The 17,275-nt window shown below is 44.5% G+C and overlaps 1 non-coding gene across 1 annotated transcript; it reads right to left on the bottom strand.

Moving 5' to 3' along the window:
- Positions 1-9,178: 9,178 nt before the first annotated feature.
- Positions 9,179-9,311, bottom strand: LOC127683928 (small nucleolar RNA SNORA17). The gene has a single exon (XR_007977704.1). It is a non-coding gene; the product is annotated as a small nucleolar RNA SNORA17 (small nucleolar RNA).
- Between the last annotated feature and the right edge of the window lie 7,964 nt (positions 9,312-17,275).

Genomic DNA, 17,275 nt, shown 5'->3' with positions numbered 1-17,275 from the left:
CAAGAATCCCTGACTACTGAGCTATGGTCTCCCACCCACTCCCCAAATCAAGTGAGAGACATCCTGACTTGGCAATCCTATATCTAGGACTGTATCCCAAGAACAGGATGTAACAACCAACGAAGCATACATGAGGTTTCTAATTGTGTTCATTGTACTAAAAATGTGCCAACACCTCTGTATGGGATCGAGAGCTGTTCTACTTACTTTTTAAAATAAATTTTAAAGAATTAAAAGTCATTTTATGCATATGTGTGCCCTTACATGGAGACCAGAAGAGGACGGTGGACCCTGGAGCTGGAGTTATAGGTGGTTGTAAGTGAAGTGTGGTCCTTTTCAAGAGCAGGCCGTGTGCTCAGTTACTAAGCCATCTCTTCTGCCTTCCTTGTTACTTTCTTCATGCTGTGTGGTTTTGTCTAAGGTTTCACAATAAAGAAGTTTCATTTTTAAAACCATTTTTTAAACCTTTAGGTTAATATTCTCTTTATAAAGATTTATTTTTTTTTATTATATGTAAGTATACTGTAGCTATCTTCAGATAATTTTTCTTCTCACTCCAGCCCTGCTCGCTTGCGGTAGCTGTCTTCAGACACTCCAGAAGAGGACATCAGATGTCATTACAGATGGTTGTGAATCATCATGTGGTTGCTGGGATTTGAACTCACGACCGTGGCACTCTTTTTCTTTCTTTTTTTTTATTATTTATTATTTTTTTATTTTTTTTATTTTATTATTATTATTTTTTTGTTTGTTTTTTGAGACAGGGTCTCTCTCTGTGTAGCCCTGGCTGTCCTGGAACTCACTCTGTAGACCAGGCTGGGCTTGAACTCAGAAATCCGCCTGCCTCTGCCTCCCAAGTGCTGGGATTACAGGCGTGTGCCACAGCTACCACCACCTGGCTAGCAGTGGCACTTAACCGCTGAGCCATCTCTTCAGCCCTAAAAACAATTTCTACAACAGTGTCAACTCTCAGAGAGTTCTCAGAGACTGAGCCACAAACTAAAAACCAACCATGGTCTGGTCCGTGCCCTGGGCACATATGTTGCAGAGGCTGCCTTATCTGCCTCAGTGGGTGAGGATTGTGCCTAATCCTGTAGAGACCTGATGCCCCAGAGAAGGGTGATGTGGGTGTGGGGGGATGGGACGGGGGAGCACCCTCTTAGAGGTAAAGAGGGGGGGGATGGAGTGAAGAACTCGGGGCGAGGGGGGGCTGGAGGGAGAACATTTGGAATATAAATAAATAAAATAATTAATTAAAAGGCAATCTCTACTACGGTACCATTTTTCCTTTTAATAGCAGCTGTACAGGTCACACCAGCAGGTCACAAGGACTTGGGTTTCCCCACATCATTGCCAATGCCTTTCATGGGCTGGTTTGGAGATGAACGAACATGGGGCAGTACTGGGTTATAGCTTTGATTTGCATTTTTTCTAATGAGTATAAGGAGGTTGAACCTCAAAAATAAATAAATAGCCGGGCAGTGGTGGTGCATGCCTTTAAATCCAGAACATGGGAGGCAGAGGCAGGTGGATTTCTGAGTTTGAGGCCAGTCTGATCTACAGAGTGAGTTTCCAGGGCAGCCGGGGCTATACAGAGAAACCCTGTCTCAACCCCCCCCAAATTAATTAATTAATTAAATCAAGTACCTGCATTTGAAAGACAATCAATCAATAGATGGGACTGTTTATGGTCAGGGCAAAGCCAGGTAGATTTGGGGTAAAGTAGCAGGGGTTGCAGCCCATGGTCCTGTGTACACTGAGCTAGCCATTTAGAAGAAATGTGGTAGCCACATGGATAGGGGCACAGTGAGGCTCTAAGTGCAGGATCCGAGCATCCTGTGCCAGAGGACTGGTAGGATTCAAAGCCCAGATGGGGATAACTGGGAGGGGCATCAGGCGAGGTGAGAGCTGTGTGCTCAGAGCCAACAGCAGCATTCCCTCTCCAGCACCAGCCCTCCGGCGAGCACGGAGACTGCCTGATTATTTCTACAGAATATAACAGATGATGACGCCCATTCCAAACACAGACTGGAAAACAAGGCGAACATGTGAGAGCAGGCAGCAGGTGCTTGTTCAATATTTGTAACTGTTCACCATTTGAAAATAACAGAAAATGAGGTCGGGGACATGGGTCTGCAGGGGTGGGTACCCCTGGGACTCACATGGTGGAGATGAGAACCGACTCTCATAAGCTCTCCTCTGACCTCCACACCAGTACTCATGGCATGTGCGAGTGGACAAATGTAAAATAGTGGCAGTATTGGTATTGCTGGACAGACAGAGGCTCAGTCAGTAAAGCACGCACCTTGCAGGTGTGAAGACCTGACCCTGAAGATGCAGGGCTCACGGCTGGGCCACATGTGAGTTAAAGGTCCTGATGGTTCCAGCAGCCAGTGTTGTATCGGTGACAGCCTGCACCACTCTCATGGCGTACTGGAAGGAAGAAAAAGGGAAGGGAGAGAAGAAGGAAGGGAGGGAGGAAGCGAGGAAGGGAGGGAGGGAGGAAGGGTAGAGGGAGGGGGGAGGGAGGAAGGAAGGAAGGAAGGAAGGAAGGAAGGAAGGAAGGAAGGAAGGAAGGAAGGAAGGAAGGAAGGGCTATGACACCACCAGCCACTGCAACTGCTAGCAGTTCCCTAGAGGAGTCTGCTTAACGTCCAAGCTATAATTGAATTTAGAACAATTGCACATTTTCCTAACATCACATTGTAGCCCAAGTACATCACTTCTGTGGGAGTTTTTATGAGTACCAAGCTCTGGCCAGGTGTGAGAGTACACACACCCAACTCAAAAGAATCAAGAGTTCTGAGCCAGCCTGAGCCGCACAGTGAGTCTAAGGTCCACCTGTCTTCCTGTGGGCGTTTGGAGGGGTATATAAAAAATTCTGGCTACTTGAACTGCATCCCCATGCTATCCCTTTGATCCACAGCCTCTGACGCTGTAATCTACCAGTAGTAACGACCCAGGGTGCCTTTTGTTTTGAGGTTGGGGCAGGGGTTGGGGGGGGGGGGGTCCATGCTGGGGATCAAACTCAAGCCTCACATGTGCTGAACCAGCTGCAGCTGGAATCCCCCTGTGGTTTGTTTTGTTGTTAATTTGACCCTGCTTGCCTAGACTTTTCTGTTTGGCTTTGGTCATCTGAGAGAAGCCCAAGTCCCAGGGCTGCCGCTGGCGCCACACCTGGTTTGGTGGTCAGAACTTTGCTCATCTTTGTTACTGTTTGCGAAGCTCACAATGGGCGTGGCTTTCCTCCCACTAGCGGTAGCTTAACTACCCCCATGCTGAGGAGAGAGGTGTTACTGATTCAGCACTGTGGCTGGTCTGCACTTAAGAAACTTGTTCCAATTTGTCCAAACACACCGTCTAATGACAGGGGTGGTGTAAAGAAGCTAATGACAGATCAGAGGCTCCAGCATTGTAACCACACACCTGTCGGAAGTGGTTGACTACTGGCCTGGAATTGCGCTTTTATGGTAATATTCCGCACTAAGCTACTCTGAGAACAGGTGAAACTCACACGTTTCAAAATATAATGCTTTTCATTTATTCATTAACAACGCTCACAGGATGTCTATTCAGTGTAAGGGCTACAACAAACATTGGCAGATGAAGGCCAATAGCTTTGTGAGGGAGGCAGAAAATTAAACCACTTCTGCAAAATGGGACGGATGCTCTATTAGAGCAAATTCCAGGGGCCAGTGGGTATCCCTGGGGATATCTTGTGTATTGACTTTGAGGTCCCTTAGTGCCATCACTGTTGGAGTTAAAGACAAAACAAAATCCGGAGCAACTGAGATGTAAAATAGGCCTAATTTTATTGCCACTTGGCTTTTACTATTCAATTTAGGAGTCTCTTCCTAAAAACAGATGAGATGGAAGCCTGCAGGCTCACTTTCTGATAGTCTAAAACAACTTCTGAGATGGTACACTGTATGGAGTTTCACAAATTAGGAGACAAGAAAAAGTTCAAGAAGATGTTGTGGCCATCTGCCCAGCTTCTAGTGAGAACCCCTGGTGATTCCGCTAACCAGAAAAAGAACAGGACCAGGCAGTGGTGGCTCACACCTTTAATCCCAGCTCTTGGGAGGCAGAGGCAGGGGGATTTCTGAGTTCGAGGCCAGCCTGGTCTACAGAGTGAGTTCCAGGATAGCCAGGGCTACACAGAGAAATCCTGTCTCAGAAAGAAAGAAAGAAAGAAAGAAAGAAAGAAAGAAAGAAAGAAAGAAAGAAAGAAAGAAAGAAAGAAAAGAAAGAAAGAAAGGAAAGAAAGAAAGAAAGAAAGAAAGAAAGAAAGAAAGAAAGAAAGAAAGAAAGAAAGAAAGAAAGAAAGAAAGAAAGAAAGAAAGAGAACAGGAAACACTGTACACAGCATTGTAGAGAGACTCGGGGAGGTACCAAGATCACTTTGTGCTCGAGAGGTAACCAATCCAGTCCTGCAAGGGAATTCATTAAGAGGACTTTTTTTTTATTTTATTTTATTTTTTTATTTTTATTATTATTATTATTATTTTTTTTTTTTTTTTTTTTTTTTTTTTTTTTTTTTTTGGTTTTTCGAGACAGGGTTTCTCTGTGCAGCCCTGGCTGTCCTGGAACTCACTCTGTAGACCAGGCTGGCCTCGAACTCAGAAATCTGCCTGCCTCTGCCTCCCAGGGTGCTGGGATTACATTCTAATCCTTCTTAAAGGCGCCTTGCAACCTCCACAGGAATTCCGCCGGGCACTAAGAATCCCACAGCAAGTTCATCAACTACTTCTTTCCTACTTCATATCCGTGATGAGAGAGGAGCGACAGGTGTGAGAGGACTGAGAGGCACCACACTCACTCTGCCCTCAATCCATCCTCTCGCCAAGAACCCTGGGATGTAAACTGAGAAAGGGCAGGAGACAATGAGGGCGGTACTAACTCAGCCAACAGTGCGGGGCTGGGTGCGGGAAATGACTCGCTGTACTCCTCTTGTGCTCTAGATGGCAGCAGCGGAACGAAATAGACAAAACCTGTTTCCATAAAGACAGTCTGCGGCTACTACACAAAAATAGTATTAGGGCGTTATTTGAAACAAGGTCTTTAACTTGTTTTCTATAGACACAGAGGTACTTCTGTGGTGTTTCAAGAGTGAAAAATCAGTGCACAAACATCCTAAAGATTGTTCAGCTTCTCGAGCCACCAATAATTGAAATAAATATGGATTTTCTCTTATACCAAGAATACCTCTGAGATATGCTCGGTAGCATCTCACAGATTACACCTGGAAGCTGAGACATCAACACTGACCGTGAAACATAGTCTGAAAGTTAACGGAAACGCCTCCTATGAAGGGCCAAGTAATTGCACGAGTGAACAGAAAATGAGCCTGCAGTGCAGTGGACAGAGCTGTCACGACGCGAGAAGGCTGAAAGCTCTTGGTGTTTTCAAAAAACAACTTCCAGGGGACATAGCTTACCCAGAGGTTACATTTTAGTTTTTCACAGATACAGGCTGCATTACCAAGGATCTCTAAGGGTTTGATATGTCATAGTTCTGCCTCAAAAAGTTACACCTCTGTATTCATAAACAAATTTAAGATATATTGTCTGCTTCCATGTCTCTCAAAGGTGCTGTTTGGATCCAATCCAATGGATTGGTTTTAGTGCTGGAATAAAAGGCATACTCCACTGTGTGTGTGTGTGTGTGTGTATGTGTGTGTGTGTATGTGTGTTACATGGTGCTTGAAATGGAATCTATATGTGTATGTGTGTGTATGTGTGTCTTACATGGTGCAAGAGATGGAATCTGTGTATGTGTGTGTGTGTGTATGTGTGTCTTACATGGTGCTGGAGATGGAATATGTGTGTGTGTGTGTGTGTCTTACATGGTGCTGGAGATGGAATATGTGTGTGTGTGTGTGTGTGTCTTACATGGTGCTTGAAATGGAATCTATATGTGTATGTGTGTGTATGTGTGTCTTACATGGTGCTGGAGATGGAATCTGTGTGTGTGTGTGTGTGTGTGTGTTACATGGTGCTTGAAATGGAATCTATATGTGTATGTGTGTGTATGTGTGTCATACATGGTGCTAGAGATGGAATCTGTGTGTGTGTGTGTGTGTGTGTGTGTGTATGTGTGTCTTACATGGTGCTGGAGATGGAATATGTGTGTGTGTGTGTGTGTCTTACATGGTGCTGGAGATGGAATATGTGTGTGTGTGTGTGTGTGTGTGTGTGTCTTACATGGTGCTTGAAATGGAATCTATATGTGTATGTGTGTGTATGTGTGTCTTACATGGTGCTGGAGATGGAATCTGTGTGTGTGTGTGTGTGTGTGTGTGTGTGTGTGTTACACGGTGCTGGAGATGGAATCTAGGGCCCAGTGGATGCTGGACAAGCACTCTACCAACTGCCTCAGTGAGAATTAACCAATCAGAGTCTTTGGCTTTACCCTTGGTCAGTCAGTGGCTTAGATAAAGTGCAAGGCTCTGCTAAGATGCATCTAACTGCCTTCCCTCCTAGGCCCCGCTGATATTAATATGAACAGGAAAGTAGTACAGCAAGGCAAAATTGGAATTTTAATATTCTGTCTTTCCTTTGCTCCAGTCATAGCCTCTGAGAAAGGAAAAATCAGACCAATGGAAGGGTTATGTACAAAACCGATCTCCAGTCCATGACATTAACAGGGAGTCAACTGGAGGAGGTGCGTAATGGAGACGGCCTTGCAGTAGCAGACAGTGATCCAATCACGAGTCCGTATCTCACGAGTCCGTATCTGTCATATGCTCTGAGAGGTGCTGGGCATCCTCTGGTGGACTGCAAGCTGGGAACCTGACCTCCTGTGACAGTGTGATGTCAAGGTCAAAGGGTGGGGGGTGGGGTGAAGCTTAGCTGCTGGAACCCTGCGTAGCAAGCACAAAGACCTGGGTTCGACCCCCAGCACCACATCAGTGGAGTGTGCTAACATACACCTTTAACCCCAGCGCTCAGGAGGGAAAGGCAGGAAGATGAGAATTACACGGTCATTCTCAACTATGTTGTGAGTTCAAGGCCAGCCTGTGACACGAGACCAAGTACAAACATAAACAATGTTAAATACACACACCTGTATATGAACACACAAACACACAGTACGGGGCACGGGAACAGGAGGACTGGCTGGAGGCAGTCATCAAGCACACACCACCACGCCCATCTTTGTCTGTCTAAAGAGGCTCCTGGAGATTAATCTCAGATCCTCATACCCACAAGTTGAGCCACTTATAGCCTGAGTTGACTTCCAAGTTCTGAATCTTTTCATTTTTAAGAATGTCTAAACTGCTAGGAAAAGCCCGTGAGGCCTCCACACTATGCAAAGAACTACAGGCAACTGAGGAATAGCAGGCTGTAGATAGCCTTCCCCAAGGAAAAGCACATGAAATGATTGTCCAAAACAGTCAGCCTTGAAAACATACACACAAGTGACATTAGACAGACTGAGCAGGTTGTGCTTGTGTATTTAGGGATACATATGTATATACATATCCATATAGGTATATAACAACAATTAATTTAAAAAAAAAAAAGCCCAGGAGTTTGAAAAAGAGCAGAGAGGGTTATATGGAGGGTATTGAGTGAGGAAAGGAAAGAGATAAATTATGTAATTATAATTGCAGAAATTAAAAGAAGTGCTTTTTGAACTTTTTATTGGTTCTTTGTGAATTTCACATCGTGCATCCCCAATCCCACTCATCTCCCCCTCTTCTCATATCCAACCTCTTGCAACCTCCTCCTCAACAGAGGAAAAAAAAAAAACCTCCTTGTGGAAGCTGTAGTGTGTCAGTGTGTTCCACAGCACACCCTTTTGTTCCACACTTCTTTGCTGACAAATGTTCAGTACTGTGACTCTTTGGTCTGGTGTGAGGCTTCTCCTATCAATCCTGGAACTCCTCTGGGCTATCCTGTTGTTGCCCTACGTCATGGAGACCCCATAGTTCTGGATCTGTATGACCAGCCCCTTCACGAACTCCAGCAGTTCATCCAATGGAGTAGATGTTGGGGTGGACCAACTCAAAGCCTCAGATCTGGGCCTCAGAGGTCTCTGAGATTCTCAGCACACCAGCTATCTATACACACAGCACAGGGGTGAGCTCTCCTGCTCCGCCCTGGCTGGCCCATCCAATGCCAGCGCCAGCAAGAGTCAGAGCCAGCTCTCCTGATCTCATGCCCTCGTGCCTGGTTCAGTCATGTGCAGGCTGTCAGGGCCAGCTCTATTGTGCTGGGCCCAGGCTCCTGGGTGACGCAGCCAGAGAGGGATAGAGCCAGTTCCCCCACTTTCAGAACCCTGGGGCCAGCGCTCCTACCTGCCACAGGTGGAAAAGGACTAGAGGGGGAGGGGACATCTCTGCACAGCAGACATAGGCAGGGAGAGCTCTCCTATGCTCACGCCCCCAGGGCTGGCTCATCTGCAATGCCCACATCTAAGGGCCTGCTCTCCTGAGTGCTACAACAGGTGAGGGTAAAGGTCAGCTCTCCTACTATCACGACCCCAGGGCCAGATCTCCCTTGTCTGTGCCAATACGCCTGCACCAGAGTACCGTGACCGGGCTAACTTTCTCAGGCTCCTACTGTCAAAGCTGGCTCACCAGCGATGCCGGGCTCGCTTTCCCAAGTACTGCAGCTGGCTGGGGTGGGCTCAGCTCTCCTGCCCCTATGCCCTCAGGGCCAGCTCTCCCACAATGCTCTGGCAAGAGAGGAGGCCAGTTCTGCACAGCCCTCATACATCAGCATGGCCCAGGCAGCAGCCCAGACTAGGAACTGGATATCTGCCCGGCCTTTGGTAGTAACAGACCGGGTTGTGGACCCAGATGTGGCCCCCAGTGGCAGCACAGGCCAGGACTCCACTGTGGTCCCAGGTGGCATCACTGGTTACTCACACCAGGCTGTTCCTCACTGCCCTTGAGTCTCCAGGTCTGCCGCTCTTCATTGTGCCCACACCCTCACCTGCTGTAGCACTCAGGAGAGCAGGCCCTTAGATGTGGGCGTTGCAGATGAGCCTCTTCATTGTGCCACACTCTTTCTCTTCCATTTCTCCACCACTTACGTGCTCATCTTAGCGGTGCCCAGAGCATCTGAGTGTCTCATCTCAGGAGTGCTATGTTCCACACATGCATTATGGAACTTGGCAGTTGTCATCTCTAGCAGGGTCTGCCCCTCCCCCACCTCCAGGCCTGCATGATGTCCGGACCCCATGGCACTATTCAGATGTTCGTAGGTAAGAACTCTGAGCATAGACATAGCTTCTTCCCTCCCTGCCACCTTCTGACCCTCGTGGGACACAGCAGCCACACCCGCAATGCCTTTAGGGGCAAGTAAGAAGTATTTTTACTTTAAAGAGGGAAAAACAGAATAACCAAATTGGGTATGGTGGAATATATCTGAAATATCAGCCTGTGGGAGACAGAGGCAGGAACATGATGAGTTTGAGGGCAGCCTGGGCTACACAGCGAGACCAAGTATAATCAATCACTTTACAAACCAGTCTTTCCTATTATTCAGTTATAGGAAGCATCCAACACAGGAAGTCAATTTTTTTTATATTCTTTTTTTTTTTAATTCGGTATATTCTCCATTCACATTTCAAATGATTTCCCCTTTTCTGGCTCCCCACTCCCCGCAAGTCCCATAAGCCCCCTTCCCTCCCCCGGTTCCCCCATCCACCCCTTCCCACTTCCCTGTCCTGGTATTCCCCTATACTGCTGCACTGAGTCTTTCCAGAACCAGGGGCCACTCCTCCGTTCTTCTTGGACCTCATTTAATATGTGGATTATGCCTTGGGTATTCCAATTTTCTAGGCTAACATCCACTTATCAGTGAGTGCATACCATGATTGATCTTTTGAGACTGGGTTACCTCACTTAGTATGATGTTCTCCAGCTCCATCCATTTGTCTAAAAATTTCAAGAATTCATTGTTTCTAATGGCTGAATAGTACTCCATTGTATAAATATACCACATTTTTTGCATCCATTCCTCCATTGAGGGACAGCTGGGTTCTTTCCAGCTTCTGGCTACTACAAATAGGGCTGCTATGAACATAGTGGAGCATGTGTCCTTATTGCATGCTGGGGAATCCTCTGGGTATATGCCCAGGAGCAGTATAGCAGGGTCCTCCGGAAGTCTCATACCCAGATTTCTGAGGAACCACCAGATTGATTTCCAAAGTGGTTGCACCATCTTGCAATCCCACCAGCAGTGGAGGAGTGTTCCTCTTTCTCCATATTCTCAACAATATTCTGACTGCTGTGAGGTGAAATCTCAGGGTTGTTTTGATTTGCATTTCCCTAATGATTAATGATGTTGAACATTACTTAAGGTGCTTCTAAGCCCTCTGAAGTTCTTCATATGAAAATTATTTGTTTAGCACTGTACCCCACTTTCAATAGGGTTATATGGTTCTCTGGGTTCTACCTTCTTGAGTTCTTTGAATATATTAGATATTAGCCCTCTGTCGGATTTAGGGTTGGTGAAGATCCTTTCCCAATCTGTTGGTTGACATTTTGTCCTTTTGACAGTGTCCTTTGCCTTATAGAAACTTGGTAGTTTTAGGAGGTCCCATTTGTCAATTCTTGATCTTAGAGCGTAAGCTATTGGTGTTCCATTCAGGAACATTTCCCCTGTGCCCATGTCCTCAAGGGTCTTCCCCAGTTTCTTTTCTATTAATTTCAGTGTGTCAGGTTTTATGTGGAGGTCCTTAATCCATTTGGATTAAGGAGATAAGGATGGATCGATTCACATTCATCTGCATGCTGACCTCCAATTGAACCAGCACCATTTGTTGAAAAGACTATCTTTTTTCCACTGGATGCTTTCAGCTCCTTTGTCGAAGATCAAGTGAGCATAGGTGTGTGGATTCATTTCTGGGTCTTCAATCCTATTCCGTTGATCCGCTTGCCTGACAATGTACCAATACCATGCAGTTTTTATCACTATTGTTCTGTAGTAAAGTTTGAGGTCTGGGATACTGAATCCCCCAGAAGTTCTTTTACTGTTGAGAATAGTTTTAGCTGTCCTGGGTTTTTTGTTATTCCAGGTGAATTTGAGAATTGCTCTTTCTAGCTCTATGAAGAACTGAGTTGGGATTTTGAAGGGGATTGCATTGAATCTGTTTATTGCCTTTGGCAAGATGGCCATTTTAACTATATTAATCCTGCCAATCCACAAGCATGGAAGATTTTTCCATTATCTGAGATCTTCTTTGATTTCCTTCTTCAGAGATCTGAAGTTCTTGTCATACAGGTCTTTCACTTGTTTGGTTGGAGTCACACCAAGATACTTTATGCTGTTTGTGGCTATTGTGAAGGGTGTCATTTTCCTAATTTCTTTCTCAGTCTGCTTATCCTTTGAGTATATAAAGGCTACTGATTTGCTTGAGTTGATTTTGTAGCCAGACACTTTGCTGAAGTTGTTTATCAGCTGTAGGAGTTCTCTAGTAGAGGTTTTTGGGTCACTTAAGTATACTATCATATCATCTACAAATAGTGATAGTTTGACTTCTTCCTTTCCAATTTGTATCCCTTTGACCTCCTTATGTTTTCTAATTGCTCTAGCTAGGACTTCAAGAACTATATTGAAAAGATATGGAGAGAGGGGGCAGCCTTGTCTAGTACCTGATTTTAGTGGTATTGCTTCAAGTTTCGCTCCATTTAGTTTGATGTTGGCTACCGGTTTGCTGTATATTGCTTTTACTATGTTTAGGTATGGGCCTTGAATTCCTGTCCTTTCCAAGACTTTTAGTGTGAAAGGATGCTGAATTCTGTCAAATGCTTTTTCAGCATCTAATGAAATGGTCATGTGGCTTTTTTCTTTGAGTTTGTTTATGTAGTGGATTGCATTGATGGATTTCCATATATTGAACCATCCCTGCTTCCCTGGGATGAAACCTACTTGATCATGGTAGATGATCATTTTGATGTGTTCTTGGATTCGGTGGGCAAGAATTTTATTGAGTATTTTTGCATCAATATTCATAAGGGAAATTGGCCTGGAATTATCTTTCTTAGTTGGATCTTTGGGTGGTTCTGGTATCAGCGTAATTGTGGCTTCATAGAAGGAGTTGGGTAGTGTTCCTTCTGTTTCTATTTGGTGGAATAGTTTGAAGAGTACTGGTGTTAAGTCTTCTTTGAAGGTCTGATAGAATTCTGCACTAAAACCATCAGGTCCTGTGCTTTTTTTGGTCAGAAGGCTATCTATGACCCATTCTATTTCTTTAGGGGTTATGGGTCTGTTTAGATAATCTATTTGATCCTGATTTAATTTTGGTATTTGATATCTGTCTAAGAAATTGTCCATTTCCTCCAGATTCTCCAGTTGTGTTGAGTATAGGCTTTTGTAGTAGGATCTGATGATTTTTTGAATTTCCTCAGTTTCTGTTGTAATAGCTCCCTTTTCATTTCTAATTTTATTAATTTGGATACTGTCTCTGTGCCCTTTGGTTAGTCTGGCTAAGGGTTTATCTATCTTGTTGATTTTTTTCAAAGAACCAGCTCCTGGTTTTGTTGATTCTTTGTATGGTTCTCTTAGTTTCTACTTGATTGATTTCAGCCCTGAGTTTGATGATTTCCTGTCTTCTTCTCCTCCTGGGTGAATTAGCTTCTTTTTGTTCCAGGGATTTCAGTTGTTCTGTTAATCTTCTAGTTTATGCTCTCTCCCATTTCTTTTTGGAGGCACTCGGAGCTAAGAGTTTTCCTCTTAGCACTGGTCTCATTGTGTCCCATAGATTTGGGTATGATGTGCCTTCATTTTCGTTGAATTCTAAAAAATCTTTGATTTCTTTCTTTATGTCTTTCTTGACCAAGGTATCATTGAGTAGAGTATTGTTCAGTTTCCATGTGTTTGAGGGCTTTCTGTTGTTTTTATTGTTATTAAAGACCACTTTTACTCCATAGTGATCTGAATATTTGGAGCATAGATGTTCAGGATTGAGAGTTCTTCTTGTTGGATTTTTCCTTTGACCAGCAAGAAGTGTCCTTCCATGTCTCTTTTGAGGACATTAGGTTGAAAGTCAATTTTATCTGATGTTAGAATGGCAACTCTGGCTTGTTTCCTGAGATCATTTGCTTGTAGAATTGTCTTCCAGCCTTTTACTCTAAGGTAGTGTTTGTCTTTGACACTGAGGTGTGTTTCCTGTATGCAGCAAAATGTAGGGTCCTATTTATGTATCTAGTCTGTTAGTCTATGTCTTTTTATTGGGGAATTGAGTCCATTGATGTTAAGAGATATTAAGGAGTAGTGGTTATTGCTTCCTATCCTTTTTGATGTTAATTTTATACTGTGTGGTTATCTTGTTTTGGATTTGATGAAAGAAGTTTAATATCCTGCTTTTTCCAGGGTATGGTTGCCCTCATTGTAATGTCGTTTTCCCCCTATTTTCCTTTGTAGGGCTGGGTTTGTGGAAAGATTGTGTAAATTTGTTTTTGTCATGGAATACCTTGGTTTCTCCATCTATAGTGATTGAGAGTTTTGCTGGGTATAGTAGTCTTGGCTGGCATTTGTGTTCTCTTAGAGTCTGCATGAGATCTGCCCAGGATCTTCTAGCTTTCATGGTCTCTGGTGAGAAATCTGGTGTAATTCTGATAGGTCTTCCTTTATATGTTACTTGCTCTTTTTCTCTTACTGCCCTAAGTATTCTTTCTTTGTTTAGTACATTTGGTGTTTTGATTATTATGTGACAGGAGGTATTTCTGTTCTGGTCCAGTCTGTTTGGAGTTCTGTACGCTTCTTGTATATTCATGGGCATCTCTCTCTTTAGGTTAGGGAAGTTTTCTTCCATAATTTTGTTGAAGATATTTGCTGGCCCTTTAAGTTGTAAATCTTCACTCTCATCAATGCCTATAATCCTTAGATTTGGCTTTTTCATTGTGTCCTGGATTTCCTGGATGTTTTGGGTTACAAGCTTTTTGCATTTTGCATTTTCTTTGACTGTTGAGTCCATGGTTTCTATGGTATCTTCGGCATCTGAGATTCTTTCTTCTATCTCTTGTATTCTGTTGTTGATATTTGTATCTATGACCCCTGATTTCTTCCCAAGTTTTCTATCTCCAAAATTGTCTCCCTTTGCACTTTCTTAGTTGTTTCTACTTCTGTTTTTAGATCCTGAAAATTTTTGCTCAGTTCCTTCACTTGCTTGTTTGTGTTTTCCTGCAATTCTTTGAGAGGATTTTTGTGTTTCCTCTTTCATGACTTCTGCCTGTTGATCAAGGTTCTCCTGTATTTCTTTAAGTGATTTTTGCATTTCCTCCTTATTGGCTACTAACTTCTGACCCATATTCTCCTGAATTTCTTTAAGTGATTTTTGTGTTTCCCTTGTAATGGCTTCTAGCTTTTGATCATTTTTCTCCTGAATTTCTTTAAGAGATTTATTTATGTCTTTCATGTGTTCCTCTAACAGCATCCTTACCAGTGATTTTACATCCAACTCTTGTTTTTCTGGTGTGTTAGGGTATCCAGGACTTGCTGTTGTTGGAGAATTAGGTTCAGATGCTGCCATAATGCTTTGGTTTCTGTTAGTCATGTTCCTACATTTGCCTTTAGCCATCTGGTTCTCACTGGTCTTAGATGGTCTTATTGTCACTGGCTGGTGCTTCAACCTCCTGTGGACCTTTAAGTTTATTTCCACGACACTGAATGACTGGGTTTCCTCTGGCACAGATTGCTGATATGCTGTCTTCCTTTTTGTGCCTTTGGAACCCTGCTCAGTCTTGCCTCTAGCAATGTTATACTTGGGTTGTCAAGGTAAACCAGGTGTCCCCGGACTGCTCTGTCATGGAGTGAAGATGGTGGCGGGGGTTGGAGGGGTGTCACTCCCTCTGTTGATTCTCATGTAGGACACAGGCCCAATGACCACCTGGCAGATGAACCACCAATATTCTCAGGCCCTGGGCGCAGGCACACCCCTGGCGGTTTGCACCCCCAGAGATCTTAAGCTCAGGATAATACAGTACCTAGTGATGCTTTTCTGCCCAGGCAGGCCACGAAGGTGGCCGTGGGGAGTTGCTCCCTCTGCTGCTCTCCGCACAGGACACAGGCCCCATGACCGACCTGCTGGCAGATGAACAGCCTATGTGCTCAGGTCCTGGGCACAGGCAGATCCCTGGCGGTTTGCACCCCCAGAGATCTTAAGCTGGGGATAATACAGTATCTAGTGATGCTTTTCTGCCCTGGCGGGCCGTGAAGATCAAGAGGTCAATTTTTTTCTCAAAGTGGGTCTGACTACTGATCTATTGGAAATCTACATAAAATTTTTACATAGAGAGAGAGGGTCACATTGCTGCTTCAAAGCCTTAGTGCATTAATACTGAGCCATCCTATGGTCCCTGGCACCCTCGTGTGTGTGTGTGTGTGTGTGTGTGTGTGTGTATTTCTTTGATTATAACTTTGCTCTAATATATATATATATATATATATATATATATAGTTTATATAATTATAAGGCTTTATGACATTTTTAACAGCTTGATAATTACTTGTAAAAAATACAGTTTCTAGTAGCCAACAAGTACCAATTTCTCCTGAATCAATGTGGGCCCAAAGGTAACCACTGTTAGTGCGTTCCCTCAGATGTAGGGAATGGACAACCTCAGCCCTGTTTATACCAGTCCTGTGACACATCATGGTCATTTACAGAATACTCTGATAAAAAGTGTTGAAACTAACTTGACTTGTTTAATTAATGTACCTCTCAAATGACCAGATTTTTAAGATGTGCTAGCTAGTAAATGTTGAAAGCGACAACTAGAGAACACTGTGTAGATGAGTGTACACCAATTCCTAGCAGCCATGTGCTTCACAAAGCAGAGGAAATCACTTCTAAACTATCTTAGATGCAGAGCCCAGGTCCTCCTCAATGGATGTATACTTTTGAGGGTGACACCTCCGCAGAGACTGACCCCTAATTCCTGTGCTGTATCACAGCAACAAGACTTCTAACCCATCCCCAGTCCTCTGGAAGGAAGCAGAAGCTGTTGTAAGCACAGCAGACTGACTTGCTGAATCAGTGTGGGCCCAAAGGTAAACACTGTTATAAGAAGCCCACCCAAAAGAGGGGGGGAAAGGAAAGAAGGAAGGGAGAAAGAAAGAAGAAAGAATGAAAGAAGAAATAAAGAGAGGGAGAGAGAAAGAAAGGAAGGAAGGAAAAAGGAAGGAAGGAAGGAAGGAAGGAAGGAAGGAAGGAAGGAAGGAAGGAAGGAAGGAAGGGCAGAAAGGAAGGAAGGAAGGAAGGAAGGAAGGAAGGAAGGAAGGAAGGAAGAAAGGAAGGAAGGAAGAAAGGAAAAATTTAAATTCGTAATCAGGTGCCTGCTGTGTGGATTTACTTATGTTACTCAAGACTATAGCTTTGGTTCATATAGTTATGTTCGTGCTATGACATACTGTCTGTGCTGTATCATAGCAACAAGGCTCCTTTCTAATCCATCCCCAGTCCTCTGGAAGGAAGCTGCAGCTGTTGTAAGCACAGCTACCATGGCTCTGTAGTATAAGATGAAATCCTGGTGTTAACGACTTCCTAGCACTGTTTTTCCCCCTTGAGCATGTTGGCTCCACAGGCTGGCGCCCATTTTCATCAAGAAAATCAATCAACCAAAAGTGGGTATGAAGCTGTGTGCGGCGGTGAGTTTCTAGGATCCTAGTGCTCGGGAGTCTTGGGAAGGAGAACGGCGGTGAGCGTGAGACACACTTGGCACACTTACTGAGTTCGAGGCCAGACAGAACTGGAGTGTGACATCCTGCCTTCGTTACTATTCTATCACCGTGATAAGAGCCCGTGACCAAGGCACCTTATAAAAAGAGAATGCTTTATCTGAGCGTTAGGGTAAGAGTCCACCCCATCAGAGCACGGGCTTATGGGTAAGAGTCCATCACCACCACAGCACGGAAGCATGGCAGCAGGCAGAGAGCACTGGGAATGGTGTCAGGCTTTTAATGCTTCAAATCTGGGCTTGGAGGCACACCCTTAACTGCGAGACTGTAATGACCCAGGAATTGTGGAGGAAGGGTTGAGGAGAGCTTCAACCCCGGCTACCTCAGATAAAGATGACAGCCATTGGCTCTTGCGCCCTCCCAACCTGGCACCATAAAGCTGCCTCCACCACCACCCACCTTAGTGAGAGTTCATTACCAGAACAGTTCCCAGGCCTCCCTCCTTGTTTGACCTTATAAGGTTCCCTGCCCCCACCCCAACCCCTGAGTGTGCAGTTCTTCCAACACTCCTGTCCTGACCAAGGGTACATGGCCACACCAACTTTGCCCCAGAAACCCTGGCCACCTCCCCAGGGGCATAA

Source organism: Apodemus sylvaticus, chromosome 4, assembly GCF_947179515.1.
Source record: "Apodemus sylvaticus chromosome 4, mApoSyl1.1, whole genome shotgun sequence".
In the NCBI taxonomy this organism is placed as follows: Eukaryota; Metazoa; Chordata; class Mammalia; order Rodentia; family Muridae; genus Apodemus; species Apodemus sylvaticus.
This window is presented reverse-complemented; position numbering and strand designations above follow the sequence as displayed.